Below are 24,466 nucleotides of genomic sequence, written 5' to 3' on the forward strand. Positions count from 1 at the left end.
GACTTCATGCTCTGGCACTCCAGCACACACGGACGTGCCGCTGCTAATGAGAGGGGCCCGCCATCGGGGAATGCAATACCACGTAGACATTTCCACCAAAATGGATTATTTCAGCCTCGTTGGTCACAGATCCTGTACTTTTGCAGCGATTCATCTTACTATTAATAATGTCAGAGGATTTTAGGCCGTTGAATTAAATAATGATAAATAGGAGCCACGGAGTGCGCTAGGCTGAGGCAGTGCTGTGTATTTCAGCGTGCAGCACTGTCAGGCCTGATAAATCGGATCCCTGAAATAGTTTATAAAGCACTGAATTGATGTGGCCGTTGGTGAGGGAGAGAGAATTAATGTCACCAAATAGGCCTGCAGCCGAGATTGGATGGAAGCTGAGGAAAAGCCTTTTCTGGAAATGCTGTGTTCGTGCGAGAAAGAATTGCAACCAGAGGTGAGGGAGTCCCATGGGGCCATGCTGTGCTTCTGTGACCCTGGGGGCACTGGTTGGGGAAGGGGCTCCTTGAGGTGGGGGGGAAGGTGGTCACAGCTGCTGGTTTGTAGTGGAGAACGGGGAGATGCATGCCATGGAAGCGGAAGGAAGGCCTGCTTGAGGAGGGGGCTGCTGCTTTCCAGTCCTGCATGGCTGGGCCGCCGGCTCCTGGCCAGCGGAGGGTGTCCTCCGGAGCCCTGTGTCATCTCCCCCTTCCCAGGTCAGACTCACCAGGCCCTCACCCTCCACTGCACCCTACGGGCGATGATGCTCTCATGAGGTCTTCACAGAGGAGCTAGAGTTTATCTCTTTTTTTCTAAACACTTCTGTAACCAAAGCCAGTTTGGGAAATGCTTGGATCACAAGAGCAACACAGAGCTTTGAAAATATGTTACTTTATAAGTGCTATTAAAATAGCATTTCAGTGATTAGTGGAGCTTTCCTAAAATTTAAGGTTGGATTCCAGTCCGTTTGATGTTGGAAAGGTCACTCTCTCACTGTTTCCCTAATGAGTTGGCTGTGGCCTTGATTATCTTCGTGGACCTCTGAGCATTTTCTGAACATGGCAACACGGAGCGTGTATTGCTTCTGATCTCTGTTATCAGCCATTTAGGAGACTTCTACAGATGTTTTCTCTGGAGGAGATTAAAGCAGATAAACTAACTAAACCCCTCACATTTGTGTAACTTCTCATATCTGCATGATATTAAAATAATAAAAGTGGAAGGTGTGACATTTTTGTCCAAATGGGTTGATCCAAAGGCCAAGTCCACACCTGGGAGTCCTGTCCCTTGAACACATGTTTTGTTCACTTAGTTTCTCTTTTCTTTGGCTTTTATGAAGGCCTGGACTGGAATGCAAGACAGGCCTCCGGGTCCAAAGTGACTTTATGACCATGTAGGATAGGAATGTATGTAGGCTGAAAATCTAGAACACATTTAAAGGCAGCCTATCAGTAAATGTTGATATACATTATTTGGCAACACGAATGGGCTTTCGTGGGAGATGGGCTCTTTTTGGTGGAGCCATTGGGGGATTTTTACAGAAGAAAGGATCCAATATGGTCCTCACTTGGTGCATCTCTCTTGAGACCACAGCAGGATACTGATGGAGACCTAAGTAGACCACCGTGAGAGACGTCTCCTTAAAAGAGAGGAGGCTGTGATAAGGTTTTGTCAGGGCAAAGGGCCCAGAGGACCAGAAAGTCCCTGGGCAGATGATTCCTGATGGAGGGTCAGCCCACAGGAGGCTGGTCACATTCTTCATTTCCCTGTTTTTCAAAATGTCTGATAAAGGTTCCCATAAAACCCACCAGGATTCGTCAGTGACAAAAATAAGGTGATGAAAAAAATAATAAAATAAATAAAATAAAATATAATAAATAAAATAAAATAAATAAAAATAAAATAAATAAAATATAATATAATAAAATAAATAAAATAAAAAATAAAATAAAATAAAATAAAATAAAATAAAATAAAATAAAATAAAATAAAATAAAAAAAGGTGATGAGCAGGGATGTCAAGACATCCTTGGTTGGGAAGGCAAGAGTGTTGACTTTGTCCTGCTGAGGAAGGATCCTTTCTCACCTGAGGATCCTGCCTCCCACGGGGACGCCCCTTCCCGGCCCTTCAGAGAAGTGCTCCTGTGTATCACATTCTCACCCTGCAGCCACTTTCTGGAAGCAGAACTTGTGTTTTCCATCAGGGACCACATCCAGGTGCCTGGGTGCCTGCATCAGAGATGGGTCAGTAGGTGAGTAGGGCGGTGAGTCAGGTGTGCACTCACTTCAGTTTGCCCTTACCTATCCTGGATTTGGAACAGACGCCCCCAAATCCTGGGAGCTGACTCAGTCCCTACCTGCCAATCTAAACCTAAACCATAAAAGTTTCCCTGACATGCAACTTGTCTTGACTTTGGAGGACCACCCCCTTAGCTCTTCATTATTTTGGCCGGCTTTTTTATTTTTATTTTTTGGTGGAGTTTAGCTTTTTAAATCATATCACCACATATAAAGGCATAAACCACTTCCTTCTTACAAGGATATAGGTAAATAGGAGTCAGTGTTTCCAGGGTGGGACGGGGCCGTCATACCCAACACAGACTACTGCCCGCGGTTAACTGGAAAGTCTCACCCCTGCGAAGCTAAGGACGTTCATGCCAGGCAGAGCCTTTGCTTCTCCTGCCTTGCCCCTGTTTTGTGTTCTATAACCTGGCGTGCACCTAACGTCCCTTCCTGGCAGCCTTGGTGGCCAACTCTCTGCCTTCCGGATGTGCAATCCTAATGGACAAGGACACAGATGGGTGCAAAGTTCTCCCCAGGATGGGAACAGTGTTGGGGGCAGGTCTTTTGAGAAGCTCCTCATGTCCTTTCATGCTGATGGCCCTGTTCAGGGTGGTTGGAGCTGCTGACTGGTTGGAGAGTCTGACTGGCAAAGTAGCTTGGCATTCCTCGACTACAATTTACCTGAGGTGGAGGTCATCGGGATGATCTGAGTCTAAGCATCTTAGACAGAAGCAGAATGTGGGCCATTTTTCCCCGAGTTAATTTGGTTTGGCTGGTTTAAGTCATTATCAGGTCAGCTTTTTTTTTTTTTTTAAGACTTTATTTATTCCTGAGAGACACACAGAGAGAGGCAGAGACATAGGCAGAGGGGGAAGCAGGCTCCATGCAGGGAGCCCGATCTAGGACTCGATCCCAGGACCCCAGGGTCACTCCCTGAGCCGAAGGCAGATGCTCAACCACTGAACCACCCATGTGTCCCATAGGTCGGCTTTTCTTAGTCAAAAATCATTGTCTCTTCTGAAGTCAATGGGTTACAGGGTAAGCTAGAAGAAACAAAAATCCTAAACAAAAGGCGGATGCAATGAAATAGAGAATTTTCTTACTAGATGTGCTATTTATGATAGAAAAATGTTTATCCTCTGCCTGTCAAGCAATGTGGGTTCCTTGGTCTGGAGGGGAGAGAGGGTTGCAGGTCCTGGCATGGGGTGAGAACAGTGCAGTGTGGACGCACAGGCTGAGCTGACTGCCCAGGTGGGGCCGCCCATTGGGCCACTTTGCACATTCAACTGGAAGGACACGCGTAGGTAACAAGAAGGGCTCAACCCAACACCGAGGAGTGTGCAAGTCCTCCATCCTTCTTTTGACTCCGGCAGAGGTCTCTAAATTGGGAGTAATCTTGCATAGCCCGTGGGCTCCCTTCATGTGGTCTGAGCAGGTGAGCGAGGGATGAAATGTGGCAGCGAGTCCAGGGCCGTTAACCGTAATGGACGCGCCGTGTCAAGAGCAATAAACCAGCGGGGGAGGCCCAGACGTTTATGAACACATCCGGAGACTTGGTGCACAGCAGTCACAGCCACACGGGCACAGGTGGGAAGCTGCCACAGCCTGTGCTGATGGGCACGATGCAGGGATGTCAGGGACGTTCCAGACACACCCCTCGTCTGGGAAGGGACAGCTAAGGTTGTCAGAGGAAAATAAGATTTACAGCTACAAAATGACCACAGAGCGAGGAAAAAAACCCATCTGTGAAGTGGGTAGGACGTGTCACAGTGGTGGATTGGGAAGCTCCAGGGGAGCCTCTATGTGAAATAAAATTCCAACAGCATCTCGTTGCCGAGGGCCCATGCAATGTCCCATGGCCTGCATCCTTGTGTGCCTGGCGGCCCCCATGCCTGAGACTCCCATGTGCTAAGATTTCTCCTGCCCCGGGAACTTTGTGTAGCTTTCTCTCTTCTGTTTTATGTTTAACTTTCTTTTTTCCTTTTTTTTTTTTTTTTTAATGGAAGTAGAGTTAACAGAGAGTGTCATATGAGTTTCAGGTGTATGGTTGGGGATTCGACCCCCCACCCGGGCATTCCCCAGTGCCTGTGGCCTGGGTTTGCTGCTCGTCCCCTCCCCTGTGCTACCCAGCCCTGCCCCCTGCCCCTCCTGCTGCCACCATTTTGTTCTCTCAATTTCCGTCCACTGTCTGGTTCTCTCTTTGCTCCCCTGTTCTGTTTCTTAAATGCCTCCGTTCTCACAGGGCTCCTGCCTTTTCATCTTGAAAATGTCATCTTCAACTTTCTGTTCCAAGGAAGGCATTGCCTGCCCTCCGTAACATTGCCGCACATTTGGAAGAACATATCGAATCTGTCATGATTTTATTCCTGTTTCTGCTTTTCGTCTATGGCATTGTCTCTTCTTTGTACGACTAAGATGGTACGGTGCCTGGGACGTGGTAGCTGCTCAGTAAGAGTTTGTAGAATGAATGCAACTCATGTTCACTGAGGTCCTCATGCATGCGTCCTCCTGTACCCTTCGTATGGAAACATGATTTGAAATGGCAGGTAGCATGAATTCAGGCAAATACTCTCAGTACTTGATTGTGACTTGACTTGCTTGCATTTGCTTTCTGCCAGAGGCTAAGGGTTTTTTCAAAAAAAATCTACCTGTAGGGCAGCCTGGGTGGCTCAGTGGTTGAGCATCTGCCTTCGGTCCCAGGCATGACCCCGGGGACCCGGGATCGAGTCCTACATTGGGCTCCCTGCATGGAGCCTGCTTCTCCCTCTGCCTGTGTCTCTGCCTCTCTCTCTCTCTCTCTCTCTGTTTCTATGAATAAATAAATAAAGCTTTAAAAAAATCCACCTGTAGGCATAAATGTGCATCCTTAACATCTGTCCCTCTCTCTTCTCTCTTCCCATCTTCCTTAATTTGGGGGAGGACATACGTAATGCATTATTCTTTTCATATATATATATATATATATATATATATATATATAGGTAATGTGTGTGTATATATATATATATAATATTTTTTTTTTAATGTGCTGCACATGGGGCTTGAACTCATGATCTGAGGTCAAGACCTGAGCTAAGATCAAGTGTCAGACACTCAATGGGTGGAGCCACCCGGGCGCCCCTCCTATTTATTTTTAACATTAAAATAAGTAATATATGTTCTTACTCTGCAAAAGAAAGTTTTATTCATGTGACCATATGATGTAAACTACATCAAATTAGATCTATAACATAAAATACAAATTCTCCTTTTACTACCCCCCGCCCCTGCCACACTCTGACCTGTTTTACTCTGCCCTCCAAAGACAGGCAACTTCTGTTAATAGTTTGGAATATATACTTTCAAACAATTTTCTATCCATTTATGAGCTTCCTATTGTGTCCTTGTATTGCCATCTATTTATTGATTTCTGCCCTTTTCTTTGTTATTTCCCATTCTCTGTTTTCTCTGGGTTTATTCTCCTGTTCTTTGGGTATCTCCTGAAGCTGAATCCTTAACTCATCAATTTCCTGCCTTTCTTCTTTCCTATGTGAGCATTTAAGGCTAAATTACCCCTAAGCAGTGCCTCGGCAGCATGCTACAATTTTTGACATTTTCAAAATTATAGTCCAGTCCTAAGCATTTCTCATTGACATTATGATTTCCTCTTTGAGAAATAAAATATTTGTAAAATAGTTTAAAATCTTGAAATGTTTTTGTTCAAGATGTTTTGTGATTTGTTCCTAAATTAATTGCGCCGTGGTGAGAGAATGCAAATTGTGTTCTTGGACACCCTCGCGGTGTGTGAAGCTCTGCACGTGCCCAGACGGTCGTGTGTTTGTTCCTGACTTTTCTGTGCTTTTTTGTTTTTCCTTTCTCCTTTTCTGTCCTCGTTTAGATTGAATAAATACTTTTAAAAAATACTCTTTTTTGTTTATTACGCAATTTATATACAGAGAAACGCAAACATCTTAAGCGTTGCAGCTCAGTTAGCTGAAACAAATCCAGACTCTCAAATCCTTTGTTGAAAGATGGAATATTTCCAGTGGGCCAAACCTTTCCGAGGGCCCCTGTACAGCCCACCTCCTGTCCTCCACCTGCAGACCCTACACTCTCGTTAACTCTCATTTGGCCCCTCCTGGAGCTTACGGAAATATGGACTCTTCTGTATCTCACTAGTGGTTCAGCATGGTTTTGAGGTTCTCCAGGGCTACTGAATGAAGTACTTTGTTCCTTTGAAAACACGGTGGAGTAGCGTTCAATTGTATAATATGTCACTATTGATGGATACTTGTGCCCTCTCTGATTCTTTGTCGTTCGGAATAAAGCTGTCACGAACATTCTTCCCTGAGTCTTTTTAGGGATATGCGTTTTTTGCTTCTCCCGGGTACATACCATGTGGGGAACTCCCCCTCGATTGGGTGCGTGCATGTGTAAGTTTGTAAGATGGGTCTCAGGGCTCCTTCAATGTTTACCTCCCTGACGATGAGGAATACCGAGCATCTGCATACACATATTCGCTGTTGAAATCTCACTCTCTGTGAAGTGTGCACCTTTATTCTCCTTATATTTTTAATGGGCCCTGGGAGCCGCATTGTTGAGACACTGGATTTCTGTGCTTTCATCAAGAGGGTTTTGTTTTGACAATAGTTCATCTATGAATGGGTCCTTGATTCTTTAGAGGCTGGTTTCTATTTTGGTTTCCTTTGCTCTCACTTGTTAAGGAGTGTCTGGCGTGGCCTTTATATTAGAGCTGGTCCAGCTCTTCTCTGGCCTCAGCTGAGTGCTCTGGGGTTCGGGATGTCTGCATGCTCTGGGTGGTTGGAACTTCCATTGAGTGTCTGATCATTATGTTTGAACATGCATCTTTTGTCATATGTGAATGAAGAAACCAGCACACCCAGAGTTACTTGTGAAATAAAATTGGGTTTATTGGGTGAGGGCGCAGACAGGGAAGCATCTGAGTCCATGCTTCCTCATCCTCTCACCAACCAGAGGGTCAGTCTTGGGTCTGACGTGGCTGCCGGGGAAGGATTCCCTGGAGAGGGATCCACGCTCTCTCCAGAGGGGATCCCAGTGGGTCAGGAAAGCACTCATGGGGTCACACAGTGATGACCCTGCCCTGATTTCTTCATGCAGCCTCACTAAGAGTAAGGGGGTCTCAATGTAGTTAGAATAGATTCACCATGATGAGGGCTGAGAAATCATGTTAGAAGAGAAGGTGACCTTGAACAGAGTTTTTGTATTGGATGGGGGTGATGAGGTTGGATAGTTCAGCTGAAGAGGGTAGGAAATGATTTGGATGACTCACAAGGAACCTTCCAGACAAGACTCTGGAGTGGGGGTCATGCCTTTGCACACTTGCTATTTTCACATGAAGATAGAACACATCTCCCTAACATTTAAAAATGCACAGATCTGCGGTTCTCAGCATGCTCATAGGACAGAGAACGTGGTGCCCATCTGCCATCACTCCCCAACTGCCTCCCCTCTGCCTCTGGTGCCTCCTGGCTTTGCCTGTCTGGGGACCCCACCCAAGTACGGTTATGCCACATGCAGCCTCTGTGCCTCGGTGTCTCTCAGGTTCATCCGTGCTGCAACATGTCTCAGCACTTTATTTCTTTCTGTGGCTGAAGAATACTCCACGACGTACGCTCACTGCATTTTGATCATCCATGCATCGGCGGATGGATGTTAGAGTTTCCTGCTTTTTGAGTATTATCAATAGCGCTGCTATGAAGGGTCACTTAGAGTTTTCATATGGACCTATCTTTTCAGTTCTTATGGTCACACGATCAGCACTGCAGTTGCTGGGTCGTATAGTAATGATGTGTAACTTCCTGAGGAAAGGCCAAACCATTTCCCAAAGTGCTTACACCATTTTATGATCCCACCAGCGATGTATGAGGATTCTAATTTCTCTGTATCTTCACCGGCCCTGGGATTGTCTGCCGTTCCAGCAAGGGTGAACTGGGAATTCACTGCAGCTTTTGTTTGCATTCTCCTAATGACGATGATCATCTTCTCATGTGTACTGGACATTTGTATATCTTCTTTTGGGGGAAATGTCTATTGAAATATTTTTTCCATTTTTTTTAACTGGCTTGTCTTTTTATTGTTGATTTATAAGAGCTCTTTACATATTCTGGAAAAGTCTTATATCAGATAGATGATTTTAACATTTTATCCTAACTCCCGGTTTGTACTTTCACTTTGTTGTCGGTTTTCTTGGGAGTGCAATCATTTAATATAAATAAATTCTGATTTATGTCTATTTTTTTCCGCAGTGTCTTTGGAGTTATATCTAAAACTCCAGCAGAGTTTTGGAGTTATATCTAAAAGAATCAGACCCTTGTTTGATTTGAGGTCACAGAGATGAAAGTTTCCTCTAGGAGTTTTATATTTTGAGCATTTACATTTAAGTCTATTACTCATTTTGAGTTTATTTTTTGTGTATGGTGAAAGGCAGGGAGCCAAGTTAATTCTTTGGCATGTGGATATCCAGTTGTTTTAGCACCACTCCACAAAAAAGACTACTGTTTTCTCTCTGTAGTAACTTTTGAATTGGAAAGTATGAGTCTTCCACCTTCGTTCTTTTCCTAGATTGTTTTGGCTATTTCATCTCCCTTGTAATATCACAATACTTTTAGGATCAGCTTGTCCATTTTTGCAAAAACAGGCAGCTAAAATTTTGAGAGGTATCACACTGAGTCTGTAGACCAATTTAAGATGTATTATTTTCTTTTTTTTAAATTTAAATTCAATTAGCCAACATATAGCACCATCTCAGTAAGTCTTCCAATTCATGAACATGCTCTGCTTTTCTATTTATTTGTGTCTTTAATTTCTTACAACAATGCTTTATGGAAAGCATTTGTATGGGTTTCGGTGTGTAAGTCTTGTACTTCTTCGGATAAATCTATTCTGAAATATTTGATTCCTTGTGGTGCTATTGTAAATAATATAATGTTTCCTTAACTTCATTTTCATATTGTCCATTGCTAGTGTCTACATTAACATAACTGATATTTTTTGTATCAAACTTGAATCCTGCACCCTTAAGGAACTCACTTATTAGCTCTAATGGTCTTTTTTGTGTGTGGATTCCATAGATGTTGACAGAGAAAATCATGTCATCTGCCAATGGAGATAGTTTTACCTCTTTCTAATCATGGTGACTTTTCTTTTGTTTCCACCCTGTCTAAGCCCCTAGTACCACGTTAAATAGAAGTGATGTCAGTGTACGTTTCTGTCTTATTGCTCATCTTAAGGGGAAAATATTCACCCTCTCACTATGAAACATGATGTTGGCTGTGGGATTTTTGTAGGTGGCCTATTTCTGGTGGAGGGAGTTTCTTTGTATTCCTAGTTTGTTGAGTAGTTTCATTATGAATGGGTACTGGATCTTGTCAGATGCTTTTTCTCTCCAATGAAATCATCTTTTTTAAAAAAATTTATTAAGTAACTTTAAAAACTTTATTAATGTAGAACAGTATCTAGCCCACGGCCCTCCTTTTCATCCAAAATTCTTCTCCTTCCCACCTATAAATGTTGGAGATCCTCCAGGCTCATTTCCAAGTGCTTTTGTATGTCACCATTACACATTTACCTTTGATGATTTAGTAAATTGCTGTAATATTAAAATATTAAATATATTAAAATATATTAAAGGTATCTACTCACCAGCCCTTCCAAACTGATTTATGTCAGTCCGAATCCTTTTTCCAGCCCAAACCCATGTATCCAGTGCCTGCCTGGGCTGGGCTCTCTGGGTGTATTAAAATGAACTTGTACAAAGCCTCACTTTGGATCCCCACTCTGTTCTCCACCTGTTCTTCAAACCAGGTTTGTTTTATATGATTTCTTCCTCTACTTGTTCTTTCATGCCACAAATCTGGGCATCTGTTTTTTGAAATATCCATCTTTCTTAGTGTGCTCATAAAAAAAAGTGATGTTTTTAATTTTAGAACATTTCTTGAGTTCACAGCTCTGACTGGGGGTGGAGTCCCCATGTCTTTGGGCCACAGCTGGCCCTTGTAGGTCTTGGTCTGGGACAAGTCATCCCCTGTCAGGACATTCCACCTGGCTACGTCCTTTCTCTGAAATACTTCTCTGCTTCCTCCAGCACTTATTTTTGTTTTGGTAGAGGGAGCATTAAAAAGTGGTTAAAACCAGTTTAAAAACAGTTTAATCTGTGGTGACTACAGGAGAATGTGTGAAAGAACATCGTTAAGTACACACTCCAGCATCATTCACCAGCATGAGGGCTGACACTCTGCTCGTTTCTGAAAGGTCCTGCTGTGCTAGCCCGAGCCCCCCTCCCTGCTGCCTTGCTGCTCGTTAGGTGACAACTCTCCTGACACTGGTGTTAATTATTCTCTTGATTTCTTCATGTTCACATGCGTGTGGGTGTACTCACATTCACGTTCACACCTCCGGCCAAGCCATAGACTGCCTGGCTTTGAACTTTATGGAAATAGAACATACTACGTATATTCTGTGACTTGCCTTTTTGCTTTGGAGATACATCATATTCATGCATGTGGTTGCAGTTCATGTATTTTCATTATTCTGTTGCATGCTTATACCATAATTTATTTTCTCATTCTACTATTAATGGATATGTATTGTTTCTTCCAGTTTTTTGTCTATTTTGAACAATGCTTATGAGCATTTTTGTGTATGTCTCCTTGGATTTATATTCCAGCCTGCAGAATGAAATTGTCTCCTCAAGAGGACTGAAAGCATATTGATGCTGCTGGAGCATTCGGAGTGCGCGTCTGTGGGTGCGTGTGTGCATGCATGTGCGAGTGCACGTGTGTGTGCGGTGATAACACGCAGGTAGTAGATCATAGAAGGTCTTTGTAAGGAGCTGGATTTTTAGGTTGAAGCCCCCTGGCACTCACCAAAGAGCACCCATCTACGCACAGAACTGGTGTCATGGCCATAGATAATCTCCTAGGGACAGTGTATAGAGATAAGGAAGCTGAACAAAAGGTCAACCTGGAATATGAGAATTCTGGGGAGCAGAAGGTTGTATCCTCTCCTTTCCATCCTATCCTCTCCTCTCCTCTCCAGGGTTGTTTCCCCTCCTCACGGTGGTGGGGGGGAAACTCGATTTCACCATTTACCCCAAGTGTACTGACCCAGGGTGTGGAACGGTTATTCTAATATTTTCAAGCAGTTCCTCTCATCCTAAACACAATTATAAAAAATAACAATATTAATTCCTGCCCACAGCATCCACAGATAAGGTAGGAACCAAGATATGTCGTTAAAATGTGCATCATGTCTGGAGAAGAAGCCAAGAAAGAGCTTCAAGTCATTATCTCTGATTTGTAAACTGCTATTTTGATGTCAGATATTTAATGAGAGTTTCTCACATCATTAATTAGGATTATAAAATATCCTTTTGGACATTATATATATTTCAGTGCACGGAGACACTCTCATCCATGCAACCAATTTTCCTATTGTTGAACAGTTTTTACAAGTAATTTTATAAGGTTGTTTTCAGTGTCTATAACAAAAATCTCATAATTCACTTCTTATAGATCTCTTGCTTTTTTTTTTTTGAAGAAAGATATCTAGAAGTGGAATTTCTAGTTTGTGGCTTATAAACCACAGACAGTTATAAACACCTGGAGGCTGGGTGTCCAGGATTAAAGCACCTGCAGATCTGCTACCTGATGGGACCCCGCTTCCTGGTTCACAGATGGCATCTTCTCCTGTGTCCTCAGGTGGGGAAGGGGTGAGGGGGCTCCCTAATCCCATCCTTGGGGCACCACCCTCACGGTCTCATCACCCCCACAGACCCCACCTCCTAAGACCTCGTAGAGGGGATTAGGATTCAATGGTTGAATTTTGGGGAGGACACAGAATTCAGTCCACAGTGTTACCACTTCAGTGAATATCAGCCACCTTCCCATTTGGGACTCAGTTACTGTCGTGGGTATTGGGGAGATAACAGTGCAAAATACAAACTTGGAGGGGGGAGAAATGAGTGTTCACCTTAATGCTTCGTGAGTTAAGTGTGCAACTGCTGCAGAGGCATGAGATGCCTCGTGTAGGACACGCAGGTGGACGCCGACTCTTCTGAAAAGCTGGCCCCGCTCCCTGGTTGGTTGGGCAGCTTGAGAGAGGGCTGTGGCTCGCAGCTGGCCTGCTGGTCATCAACTCCACGGGGACCACTGTGCGTGTTCCACCAACATGCTGGTCACAGTCCCAGTAGCTCCTGAGGAAGGGCACTGGGTTCAGGACAGGGATCAGAGAAAATGAAAAAAAGTCCTATTTCCCATTTTGATAATTTGTGGCATTTCTTCTGCTGCTCGTGCGTTTTACAAATATAGGAGAAAAACGGAAGGGTAAGTTTTTCTACAATTAAAAAGGTATCCCACCTCCTTAAAAAATTCTAGGCTGTGGAGGAAATTGGAGAGAATCAAAATGTGCCTTGAAAAATCCATATAATGGAAGGAATCTGGATCCTGCACACACTGGAAATGATTTACAAACGTGTATTGGTCTTTCCAAAATTTTCATGGCTGCCTGGATGTTGTAAAAATAATTTGAAACATGTTAGTATGCTTTCCTTTCCACACAGACGACATGTCGTAGAGATATTTAAAAACTTATTTTTGTCGGAGTGACTGGTTTAAGTGGCCCTCCAAATAACCTGTTCAACTGTGTTTTGAGCTCCAATATGATTGTTACAAGGACATTTAGAAATTCAGACTATTTGTCCTGAATCTGTTTGGATGAAAAGCTTCATCAATGTGTTGCTTGAATTTTCTGTCCTGCCTAGCACGTTCCTCCCAGGGGCAACGTCGAAAAGACACAAGTAAAATCTTACTGGCAAAGGCAATTTTTTTAGTGCTAGGAATACAAATAATAATAATAATAATAATAAATCAGGACATAGGAATGACTGTGTCCAAACTCGGCAATAAAACTGATCTGTGGGTGGGGCCCAGCGAGGCTTTCGTGGGATCAATAACACCCGAGGCCTGTGGTTTGCAAGCCACTGTCTGAGGTGAAGGGTCATCCTTGTCCCTCTTCATTAGAAGCATAAATTAAAAGGTTCAAGGGAATAGCTCAGTGTGGCTTCATTTAAGTCTCTCCTCAGAGAATGTGAGGGTTACCATGACGTAGAGGTCCGTGTTTTCCAGCTACAGGGACTGGGATGTGCGCCCCCCCATCATCTCTTCTCCCCCTGCTGTCTGCATGGGTCCCCAGGTCCTGAGTCCCCATTTGTTCCATCACCGTAGAAACACCTGCTCACGTAGGTGTGGATCCCTAACCCTCCGGCCTCCGCCACCTGGCCACCCTGGCTTCCACTCCCCTCCTTGCTCTGCGGGGGCCGAGGGGCGCCCAGGGACCATGGCTAGAGCTGGTGGCCAACAGCCTCCCCCTCCCCCGTGGGTGGCCATCGGACGTGCCCCTGAGGGAGGGACGCAGCACCCCTGCTGTTCACTCTCCAGGAGCTCCTGTAGGGCCAGACCATCTTCGTTTTGGAAATAACTCACATGAATGTGGCCAGAACTAAATACCTTCCCCCTCCCTCCCTCCCTTCCTCCCTCCCTCCCCCTTCCTTCCTTCCTTCCTCCTTTCTTCCTTCCCTCCCTCCTTCCTTCTCACTCTAGCACCCCGTACGATGTGCCCGTGGAAATTATGGGATATTTGCAACAGATCTGAAATAGGCTCAAGTGCGACGCAGATATTAAAAGAGAAAGAGGCAATGGCCACGTCCTGTCGTTCGATTGATTAGGTCATTTCAGCCACCGTAACCACTGATGAGGGTGTGTCCACACTGATTCTGCTGTAGCAGATGGCATTGATCACGAGGAGAGCAAGGATTAGATGCCCATGTCACTGCGCAAAACGCAGCAGAGACCAGTCGATTCTCCTGCCAACCTGCCCGTCTGCTGCTCTCGCCGCCCCTCTCCGTGCCCACGCGCTCGCTTCCCTGTGGGGGATAACCTCTCTTCCGTATGTGGCCTAAAATGCTCCTAAATTCGACCTGGTCTCTCCTGCCAAATATGTCTCAAGTTTTTAGTCGATTTTCAGCGTGAGTGAGTGAGTCCGTGATGAGGAGAGAGTGACCCACAGGTCCGACGCTCCCGCCCAGGAGGGAACAAAATACAGGCCACAAAATATGAACACAGGAAACAGAAGGTCAGAGAATAAAAACTCATGGGGGTTGGTAGATGGCACGTTCTTTTACACAAAATAGCTCATTTTCTGAAAAACTAGGGTTTTTCCACTAAAAGGAACAGATGGAATTTATTTGTATCAAGCAGGATGATCTGATGGTGTCTCACCAAACAATGTAAGCACATGAATGAGCCATATTCACTGAGGAGGAAGGCAGGGACATCATTGTGGTCAGCCTAGTTTCGGGATAAACTCTGCTTACCTATTTGTTTTTAAAAGATATTATTTATTTATCTCAGAGAGAGAGAAAGCAGGGGGAGGGAGAAAGAGAGTCAGAGGGAGAAGCAGACTCTCTGCCAAGCAGGGTGCCCGACTGGGGCCCCATCCCAGGACCCTGGGTCATGACCTGTGCCCCACCCCCCCAGGTGCCCCTGCTTAGCTATTTGGATTGATGGTGCAGGTGTCCACACTGGTGAATGTGGACAAACCACCAGCTCTGCCTACTGTTTTCTTCTCTTAACCAGATATGTTCTAATTGGATCAGAATTTCCATGGAGCAGGTGGTGTGAAAGACTTCAGATTCCTTCTTTTCTTCCTGTGATTAAACATCACAGGTCAAAGCATGAAGAGCATGGTGGCCTCGGTGAAGAATTTATGTCTTATGATAGCTCTTTCCACTTGCAGAACAACCACCACCGTCGCCACACCAGAAACTCCTCAAAATTCTATTTTTTTCTTCTTTTTCTAAATTGCTAATATCGGCTCCTGATTTTCAGCCTGGGTGGAACGGAGCGAAGAATTTTCAGCGAAAGCTCTTTGGTTGCATTAGAGATTAAATATCATTTCCTGTAAGTCCACACTTCCCAAGATCGATTGAGATTTTGTTCCAGTTTGGACCGACTTGGGTGACTTCAGAAGCAGGGCTCCCATGTTTTCATTTATGCCCAAATGCCTTTCCAAGCAGACTGCCTAAAACTCCATTAGTGCCAACACCACGTATATAGTGGATGGAGATCAAGATGCAAACATTATTCAGGAGGAAAGAATCCATTTACCAGTAATGGGAGCCTCGATTCATTTATCAGATTAGATGTGAAGGAGCAGAACCCAAAGGGATGGAGATGCCTTGTCTTTGCTGCTGCCCCGGGAGGGGAGGGTGGAGGAGTCTGCAGTAGAGAAGGAGGGATGCGTGCGTGTGTGCGTGTGAATCCAGGCACGCTGCCTCACAATCCAGATTCAACAGGCCCCCGTTTTCCCTAAGCACCTGCCAGCCTTGCCCGTTTCTCCCTCTCCCGGGTTCCCGCGGGGCTGAGGCCGGGTCCTGATTCGTCAGTTAGAACTCAGCCCCACTCAGGCTCTGCTCGAAGCAGGCGCTTCTCCAACGGCCGATCTTCTCCTTCTGCTCCAGACACATGAATTTAACCTGATTTCTTCCAGGCCCCAGAGGGATCCAGACCCGCGCAAACTCCTGTCGACATGTCGAGGGGCCCCCACGCGCTGGTCAAGCCTGGCACACCTCGAAGTACAGGTGCACGAAACAATCCACCTGGGGCTTCCTGCTGATGACTCGCCAGCCACGCTCCCCGCCGACCATCCCGGGTTATCCGGGTTATCTGGGTTATCCGGGTTATCTGGGTTATCCGGGTTATTCGTACTGTGCCCTTTTAATGGAAATTGATGGCTGGCTCTCTGGAGGCTTTCCAGTGATTCTCTGGCTCCCGCAGCCCCTGTGGAGAGGTTTGCAGCGGAGGTTTGCAGCGGAGGCTGCAAACTGAATGTCCAACACCTTTCAGATGCCTCATGCTGTGAAGATTCAGGTTAGTTAGCAGGTGCAGCCCAGCCCTAATGAACACCACAATTGGTTCAGTCACCAGGCTCCCTCCTCCGCTGGGTCCGCCGAGGGACACTGTCAGCCAGGATCGCTTAGTCGTAGTCGTCGTCGCCGCGGGACAAGTGCTTCGGTGGCATCGATCTGCTCCATCTGGTCTGCTCTGTGGGCCCTGCTCACACCTGCTGAAAGGTGGCATCCCCTCGGCCACCCGCACCCCCACACAGAGAAGGTGCTTCCCGGAGCTCCAGCGGAGGCCAGCCTCGGCCCGCAGCTCCACAGTGCGCAGCCCGGCCTCACTGTAAATCAGGGAAGCGGGGAGAAATGAAAGTGGACGGCTTTCAGTTCCAATCACGTCTGGTTTCACTTCGCCCCAGCCAATGCGTTATCGGGAAATAATGGATTTTTATCTGTGAAAGTGGAAGAGCAGGTTTAAGATTCTCAAATTAAAAAAAAAAAATGTTCCCCTTCTGCATTTTCTGTGTGAAACGGAAGGCTCTCTTGATGGGAAGAGGAAAGTTTCATTTTATTGCAATGTAAGAAAATTCTCCCACGTCACACAATCGGGTTAGTTTTTATCCTGAGAAAAACAAGGCGCTGGCTGTGCGGGGAGCGGCTGGCTCTGGGTCCCTAGGGTGCCCTTCAGGGGGATGGTGGTCCTTGCTGCTTCTCTTGGTGGGGGGGAAATTGGGGGTACGCTGGCAGGCGCCCCAGCGCCGGGGTTCGCTGGAAGCCCCGCCACAATCCTGGTGGCCCCGAGCCCCCCCACGCTCCCCAGCTCTCACCTGGATGCTCCTGTCACGACTCCAAACTTTAGGACTATTATTTTTTTTTTTTCCGCGTAATTTTAGGTTTGTAGCAAAATTGAAAGGAAGGTACATGATTCCCTGATGCCCGTCCCCCCGACGCGCAGCCTCCCCACCAGGAGCACCTGCACCTGCCGGGCGGCCTTACCTCCGCACCCACACCACCACCACCATCACCCCCAGCACCCGTGGGCTCCACTGCATGTTCCTCCTCATTCTTTGCGTGGCTGGACTCTGTTCATGGGGGACACGCAGATGCTCAGTGTCCTGGGACCCCCGTCGGAAGTGGGACTGTGTCCCTCACCCCCAAATACCGTAGGGGCCCCAGCTCGGCTCTCGGGGTGCACTTCATGCCTTGTGGGCCTCGTGGGCTCACTGTTGAAGGAGGTCATTTGCGTTGGCCTGATGGCACTCCTTTCGGTGAAAACCCAAAAGGACAGAACGCACCTTGGTTTTCTCTAAGGCCCTGCTGGGGTTCTGGCCGCAGGCAGTGCATCTGCTCCTGGCAGGCCTGTCTCTCTCCCCACCGCCCGTGGGGTCTCGGCTCCTGCTCCGCTAGGACAGGAAGAAGGAGGGCATCGGGGGCAAGAGGGCGCTGCGCCCGTGGAGGCCTCACCTCCCCCCCACCTCCCGGGGCTGTGCCCTTGACAGCCCTTCTCCCCGCCCCCCAGGTCCCGGGGTGAACTCCCCTCCCGGTCCCAACGTATAGCGCGTCCATCTGCCTCTGTCACCACAACATCCCATTTTTTTTACAGACCCTCCTCCTTTGTGGGACCGCACTGGGGGCTCACTGCTTGCAAAGTCGTGGGGCCTGACCATTTGGATCTGCATCCGCGGCAACCCGTGCTGAGGTCCCGAGTGCGAATGGCATTTCCCCTTAAATATGGTGAGACTGTGTGGCAAGCCTTAGTACTCCTCGCGGGCTCCCCGGGTCTGCTTGTCGCACGTGTCCCGGGATGCTGACATCAACCAGGGGCCCCTGGGTGTCACTGCACATGAAACTTGGACCTGATGTCAATCGATATCCTCAATTAGTGTCCATCGATGAGACTCACCATAGCCATTATTTTATTAAGGGTTTGGAAAACGGGTTTTCTATGCTGAGTCAGTCCTCCTCCTGTGTTTATTAACTGCAATCCTTGGTGTTGTCCTCCTCCGAGAAGCGGGCTCCGAGACTGATGTGCAAGAGATTACCTGGGGGACAAGCCTATGAATGAAGGATGGGGCTGGAGCAGCCGGGAGAGCCTGGGCATGAGGGGCAACACTGGGGAGCACAGGGACACCGGGTGCCCCATGGGAGGCTGAGTGCAGGGAGCGGAGTGGGCCCCAGACCCCGTCCCCGGGGAATGCACTGTTGCTCGGGTCCTGGGCATAGTGATGGATTTTGGGGGCGGCCTCAGAGGCCCAGAACCTGCACCCCCACCTCCCTCGGGGTGAGAGCTGCCCTTTCTGGTGCAGAGGAGTGGCCCTGCAGCCCCTTCTCTGGGGACCGGGGATGAGGGCTCCTTGCTTCCCTGTATCTTCCCACGTCGGGGTGACCTGTGCCACCTCCAATGCTGGCCACTGAGGCTTGCTGCTGGTTTTGGGGTTTTGCATGATTATGAGCCCGGCATTGACCCTGTTGGGAATGTACTGGTCACTGCGGTTACGTGTTCTCGCACCAGCTGCTCGTCTCTGCCCAGTCGGGACCCCTTCAAGCTGATTTCTGCCCCTGACTTCCTTCCTCCCGTGGTGACTCTTCTTCCCTCTCAACAAAGACATCTTTCTTCATCAAGGCATGAACAGAATCACTCACTTGTTCATCCTAAGGGTTTTCCAGTGGCCTTCGGAGCAGTCTCAGAATCACACCACTAACCAGCTACTGACCCTCCTTTGAGATTTCTTCAAGCTCTCCTCGCACTGCGGATGTGCGGCCAAACTACCGGGTGTCGATGGAGATGGAAGCGGTACTTCTCTTGCGGCGAAGCCCCTCGCTTGGGATACACTGGCCAATCTGCTTCAGCGTGTGCTTCTTTTTAAAGATATTGCTTAGGTGTGTTTTCCTCCAATTTGATTTCATTTGATTTTAAACATGATGCAACGTGTTTACACGTTTCTATCCTTAAAATTATAAAACTAGACACGTCCTGACAAATCTACTTTCTCTCCCTTTCCCTATATCTTTCCCTTCCTCCCTCCCTTTTACACCAATTCTTTAGTGCTTTTCTTTTCTTTTATTTATTTATTTATTTATTTATTTATCTCTTTTGGGAAGCACTTTGAACGTTTTGTGGCAAGTAGTAAGGCTTCGGTGTCCCTGCAGACCCCACTGGGCCTCCCAGGGCATGCGCCTCCCCAGTGTCCCCTGCAGGCACCCCCGACCATCCTGTGACAGTGGCAAGGCCCCCGGCATGCCGGACACGTCCGATTCCACACTCTTTCTTATCACCATAATCCAATATTGCCTCTTTCACTTCAAATGCAAGCCTACATGATTTCTGTGACAAGTAATGAGAGGGTGAACATTTCTTGTAACATTCTACTTCATCTATATTTGATATGTAGAAATAGAGAGTGGAAATTGCTCTGAACTAAGTTCAGGCCTGAAAATTGGTCATTTTTGACAGTTGAGTTAACTTCCGCTCACCACTTTGGCTAATAAATCCTCTTCAGCTCTTGACAGACAGGAGTGCGGCCGTTGTGCGCCCAACAGCCCCTGGTAATTGGGTTCCCCACCTGCGATACGGCCCTTCTCTCCCGCACGCTAACAGGAGATAATGCGTGATACAGTTCTCCCCCGCCCCCCGCCTTTTTTTTCCCGTGTGGGGCAAGGTGACCTCCTTTTAGTGATCTCCAGATTAATTTCATAGTTAGATGACAGAGGCACAGAGCTTTTCATCTCTATCCTTCCATCTGGTTTTTCTTTCTTATCCTCAGTTTTCTTTCTCAAAGTGAAGACCATCCCCAGAAATGTACGTTTGTAGTTAGTAAAGCGATTCTTCTGTGACATGTTCTCAACCCTCTCGTTGTATCACAGAGGAGACCTGGTCTCAAGATTCTTCCTCTGTATATTAATCCATTTGGAATTTCTTTTTTTCTTTTCCTTTTTTTTAAAAAAAGATTTTATTTATTTATTCATGAGAGACACAGAGAGAGAGGCAGAGACATGGGAAGAGGGAGAAGCAGGCTCCCTGTGGGGAACCCGATGTGGGACTTGATCCTGGGACTCCAGGATAACTCTCTGAGCCGAAGGGAGAAGCTCAACCCCTGAGCCACCCAAGGGCCCCAATCCACTTGGATTTCTCTAAACGAATCAGAGTGAAAATGTTTCCAGAATCATGATTTAGTCCTCTGCCATGTGGGCAGCACTCTCTGCGGCCTCCAGACCCTTCCCTCCCTTGTCTCATCTTCCTGACAGCCCTGGACCCCCCAGGGCGCCCAGCACAGCGAGCTCTGGGCCCCACAGCGACGTGGTTGTTCACGTATTGATTTCCTGTTTATAGCCTCCCACCCCCACCCCCAGGCATGCTTGTGACCTGTCTCTACCGTGGTTGAGACTATGGACCTACATTATGTGGGTTGGTTTGTTTCTCCTTGGGGACCCATCACCTACCTTAGTTTTGACTTCCCCATTTTTTTTTTTATTTCGATTTGTTTTTCTCAGTACCCATACAAAGAGCCTCTGGTGTGGTTATCCAATACTGAGCACTGCTGACTGGTGCTGATGATGTCTGTTGCAGGGTCCACACTCCGTGGGTGGCAGTTGGAGCAAGGGAAGTGTTGGTGACCGACTTCTGTGCGGCAGTGACATTTCAGGGAGGATGAACTGAGGAAAGCCCACAGACCAGCTAGATTGCAGTTTGCCATTGGACACAGGCTGGATGGGGACTTGGGGTGACCCGGATGACCCGGTCTCCATGGGAACCCAGGGTTACTGCACTCTGCTGGCGAGCACCCCTTGCCACCCACATATTTCATTTCACATCTTTACCTAAGGAGCCACCCCTCCTTCTTGCAACAGCTTCCTTGAAGTCTATAATGGCGCTGAAACGAGGCTGACCATTTTCCCGCTATTTGGGTTGTGAAAATGGGCTTTCTCATTATGTGTCAGTGTTTTTCCTCCACTATGTGCTGGTGCTGTCTGAATAGCTGGTTAGCTGAAGACACAAACACAAACGCAAACATGCTTGCTGTGAAGCCGTCCACGAGTGCTCATCCAGGAATTCTGTAAAAATACCCAAATCCGTGTTTAATGATCAAGTCAAGACCAGATGTATAGACTCCACATGCTTTATCTTATAGCCATACTTCTCACAACTTTAAGGGAGCTAACGTGTTTTATGTGGCTAATAACTATACTTCGAAACACTGGTTTTTCAGATAAAATAAATTGGTTGAATCAAGTCTTAGGATATCACTGTCACTTTTATTTGAAAATTGGGAAATATCTCCCTTATTCTAATCATTGCCACTTGGGTAATAGGCTTAGATTCTTTCTTAAGCAAAGTCTTGGGAACATATGATTGAAGCTCACAGTAATTAAAGATGTGAGGGACAGCACACTGGATTCTGGGTGGAAGAGCTGTGTCTTCAAGGCTGGAGGCTGCCAATAAACATCTGTTTGATTAAAGTTGGCATTTAACGTCTCTGACTCTCATTTTTTTTTCTCTTATGAAATAAATAGGGCAGATCGGGTGGTATTTAAGATCCTTCCTAGCTTCTTGCTATATTTCTGGGAAATTAAACCATAATGTGGTCCGAATTTATATGATTAGCTCACTAAATCTGGGGTTGCTAATCTTAGAGTCACCTTATTAAGTGTGAAAGATGTGAATTTAAGCCTTCCCAAAATGATGGTCCTGTTTTCCAAAGCAAGTAACAGCCCCTTGGAAATCATGATTCCCACATGGGATCATACTTCCCCCTCTTTTCTGGGGTACCTGCTAAGATGATAATAAAGAACAGAAAAAGCTTAAATGCACAAACAATGCAAGCTGTGAGATTTAATGGGGAGCTGATGGGGGAGAGGTCTCTGTACCCATAATTATAGGGTGGGAATGCCAGAGTGAACAGAGCACCTCACCAGCACACCCCAAGTCATCCAGGGAAGTGTGTGCTGAACCAGTGCAGACAGGTGGGCAAGTGCCCACGGGCATGTGTGCGATGGATGGAAGGACCTCCGTGGCCCCTCCACACACTGATTCTGGAAACTCAGCAGCCAAGCAAATGTTCCTGGAGTAGGAGATCACAGATTGATCTCTGGACTAGAGTTTGGAGAGACTGGGGTGCGCCAGGGAAGCTCCAGGAGCCACCTTCAAGTAGCATCAACCTCTCTGTGAAGCCCAGAAATTCAAAACCAGCATCCACATACTCAGGACTTGCAGTCAACATTTAGGACTTAACCCTTGATAGTCAGCTGACAGATGACAATAACCTGACATGAAAAGAGAGTTTGCAAACATGAAAGACAGAGATCAAATTAAACTGAGAAAGAAACGCCCCAGGAAACAGAGACAATAAAAGAAGTCTGTAATTTTTATGTTTAGGGGAGTGAGTTGAACAAGATGTTGTAAAATAAAAGGAAGATCATAACATAAGGAGCATCTCTTGGAAATTTGAAATGTGATAGGGAAAATAAAAAGAAGTCAACACAAAATACGGAAGATCCAGACCAGCACATCTCTTACACGACAGAGGAAGGACAGGATGGCACAGACATCGTGAAAATGAGAAGGGCAGTGTGAAGTCTGAGACCAGACGGACAGTGAATCCAGCAAAAGAGAATGATGAAAAGGGATAGAGAGGGAATCACAAAGTTTAGGTAAGATCTGAGAATCCAGAACCTGAGTTTCCAGCCTGAAAGGGCTCACTGGGGACTCTGTGTGTGGAAGGAAAAAGAAATCTAGGAATTGTAAATAATTGTAAAATTTGAGAACTCCAATGATGGAGTGAATATCCTTCTAGGGAGAGGGTAGCTTTGGAGAAATAGGAGTTGCCATGGAATCGGCCTAGCTCGAAATTATTCTCAATGGTATAAGTGAGCGACTCACCACCAAGAGTTGTGTACCACGTAACTGTCACTCGAGCGTGAGAGATGGAGATGGTATTTTAATGTTGCAAAGACTTACCGATTTTCTTTCCACTCACTTTTTCTTAGGAAACTACTACAGTGTTCCCTTTAGAGATAATAGTTATTTAATCTAAGAAAAACTTGGAAAAGTGGCCCTCGCTCAGGAAAGCCACATGAGCCATTCCCGGGAGGAGAGCAGAGTGTCAGGGCAGGCCTGGAGACAAGATAGAGCATCTCACCCAAAACAAATTAGGTAACTACAGAGGAGGTCAAGGCAAAGGTGGTCTTTCCCTGTGACAGTATCGGCAGCGTGGGTGGCCTGGGGTCGACAGCTGATGCTTACAATGATGTGCCTTGTGGTAGTCAAGTAGGATGAACAGCTGACCTGAAATCTCAGAGACTCAGCACATTTGAGGTTATTGCTCATCCAGATTCCTCTGCGGCTCTCTGGGGAAGCTCCCCTCAAAGTGGCGACATCATCTTCTCCACTTCAATATGGCACTTCCAAGGAGCGCCATCCACCTTGACGGAGGACCGAAGAGCTGGAGAGACATGGAGAGGCTTGCAGGGGCTTTTTACCTCCTTAGACCAGAAATAACACGTCAGTTCATTGACCAGAAATTGTGCCAAGGCCCCAGTTACCCACAGGGCAGTGAGTCGTTTAAATTTTGTATGCCCACGATGGGATGGGTGGTGTCGCTCGTCTCAACACTTTTGACACTATTGGAGTTTTAGCAACATGCGTGTGCCATTTTGATTAGAATAACAATTAAATACACTTTTAACAAGAACAAGTTCGTAGATGACAGATCCATGATAGATTATTGCAGGAAATTTATAGTAATTGAGAGAAGATAGCACATCATAATCATGCCATCCCCCAGTTCCACCTGCCACGTCACCACGCGGTCTGCAGGGCCCTGGGAGCAAGCACCACCTGAGTACAGTTTGTCAACACTGATCCCCGTACACGGGTAGGACTGCTTGGCAGATGGAAAAACATATTCAGTGATCATGTGTCTTACAGGGTAAGAAAGGGGACATGAAACAAAATAAGTGAGCAGACCCCTTTCTTTCACTATCATGTTCCAAAACATTTGTGACGACAGTCATGCCTACTCATGGTTCGCCCTACGGATGGCATGACCACCGCTCCACTGGGATGAAGATACCCTGCCCGGTCACGCCAGGCAACCTCCGATCTGCGGGGATCAAGGCCCTAAGATCTTCACACTTGCTTTTCGAAAGATGGTGAATCATATCCTCCGCCCCCCGCGAGCCTCCCCTAACATCCCTGGAGATAGGTCTCTATTCACCCTGGATTTCTCATCTGTGAGGTTCATTGAAATTTTGGCGGCAGGGTGCAGCATCGGTCTGTCCTTG

Source organism: Vulpes vulpes, chromosome 2, assembly GCF_048418805.1.
Source record: "Vulpes vulpes isolate BD-2025 chromosome 2, VulVul3, whole genome shotgun sequence".
NCBI classification, from domain to species: domain Eukaryota; kingdom Metazoa; phylum Chordata; class Mammalia; order Carnivora; family Canidae; genus Vulpes; species Vulpes vulpes.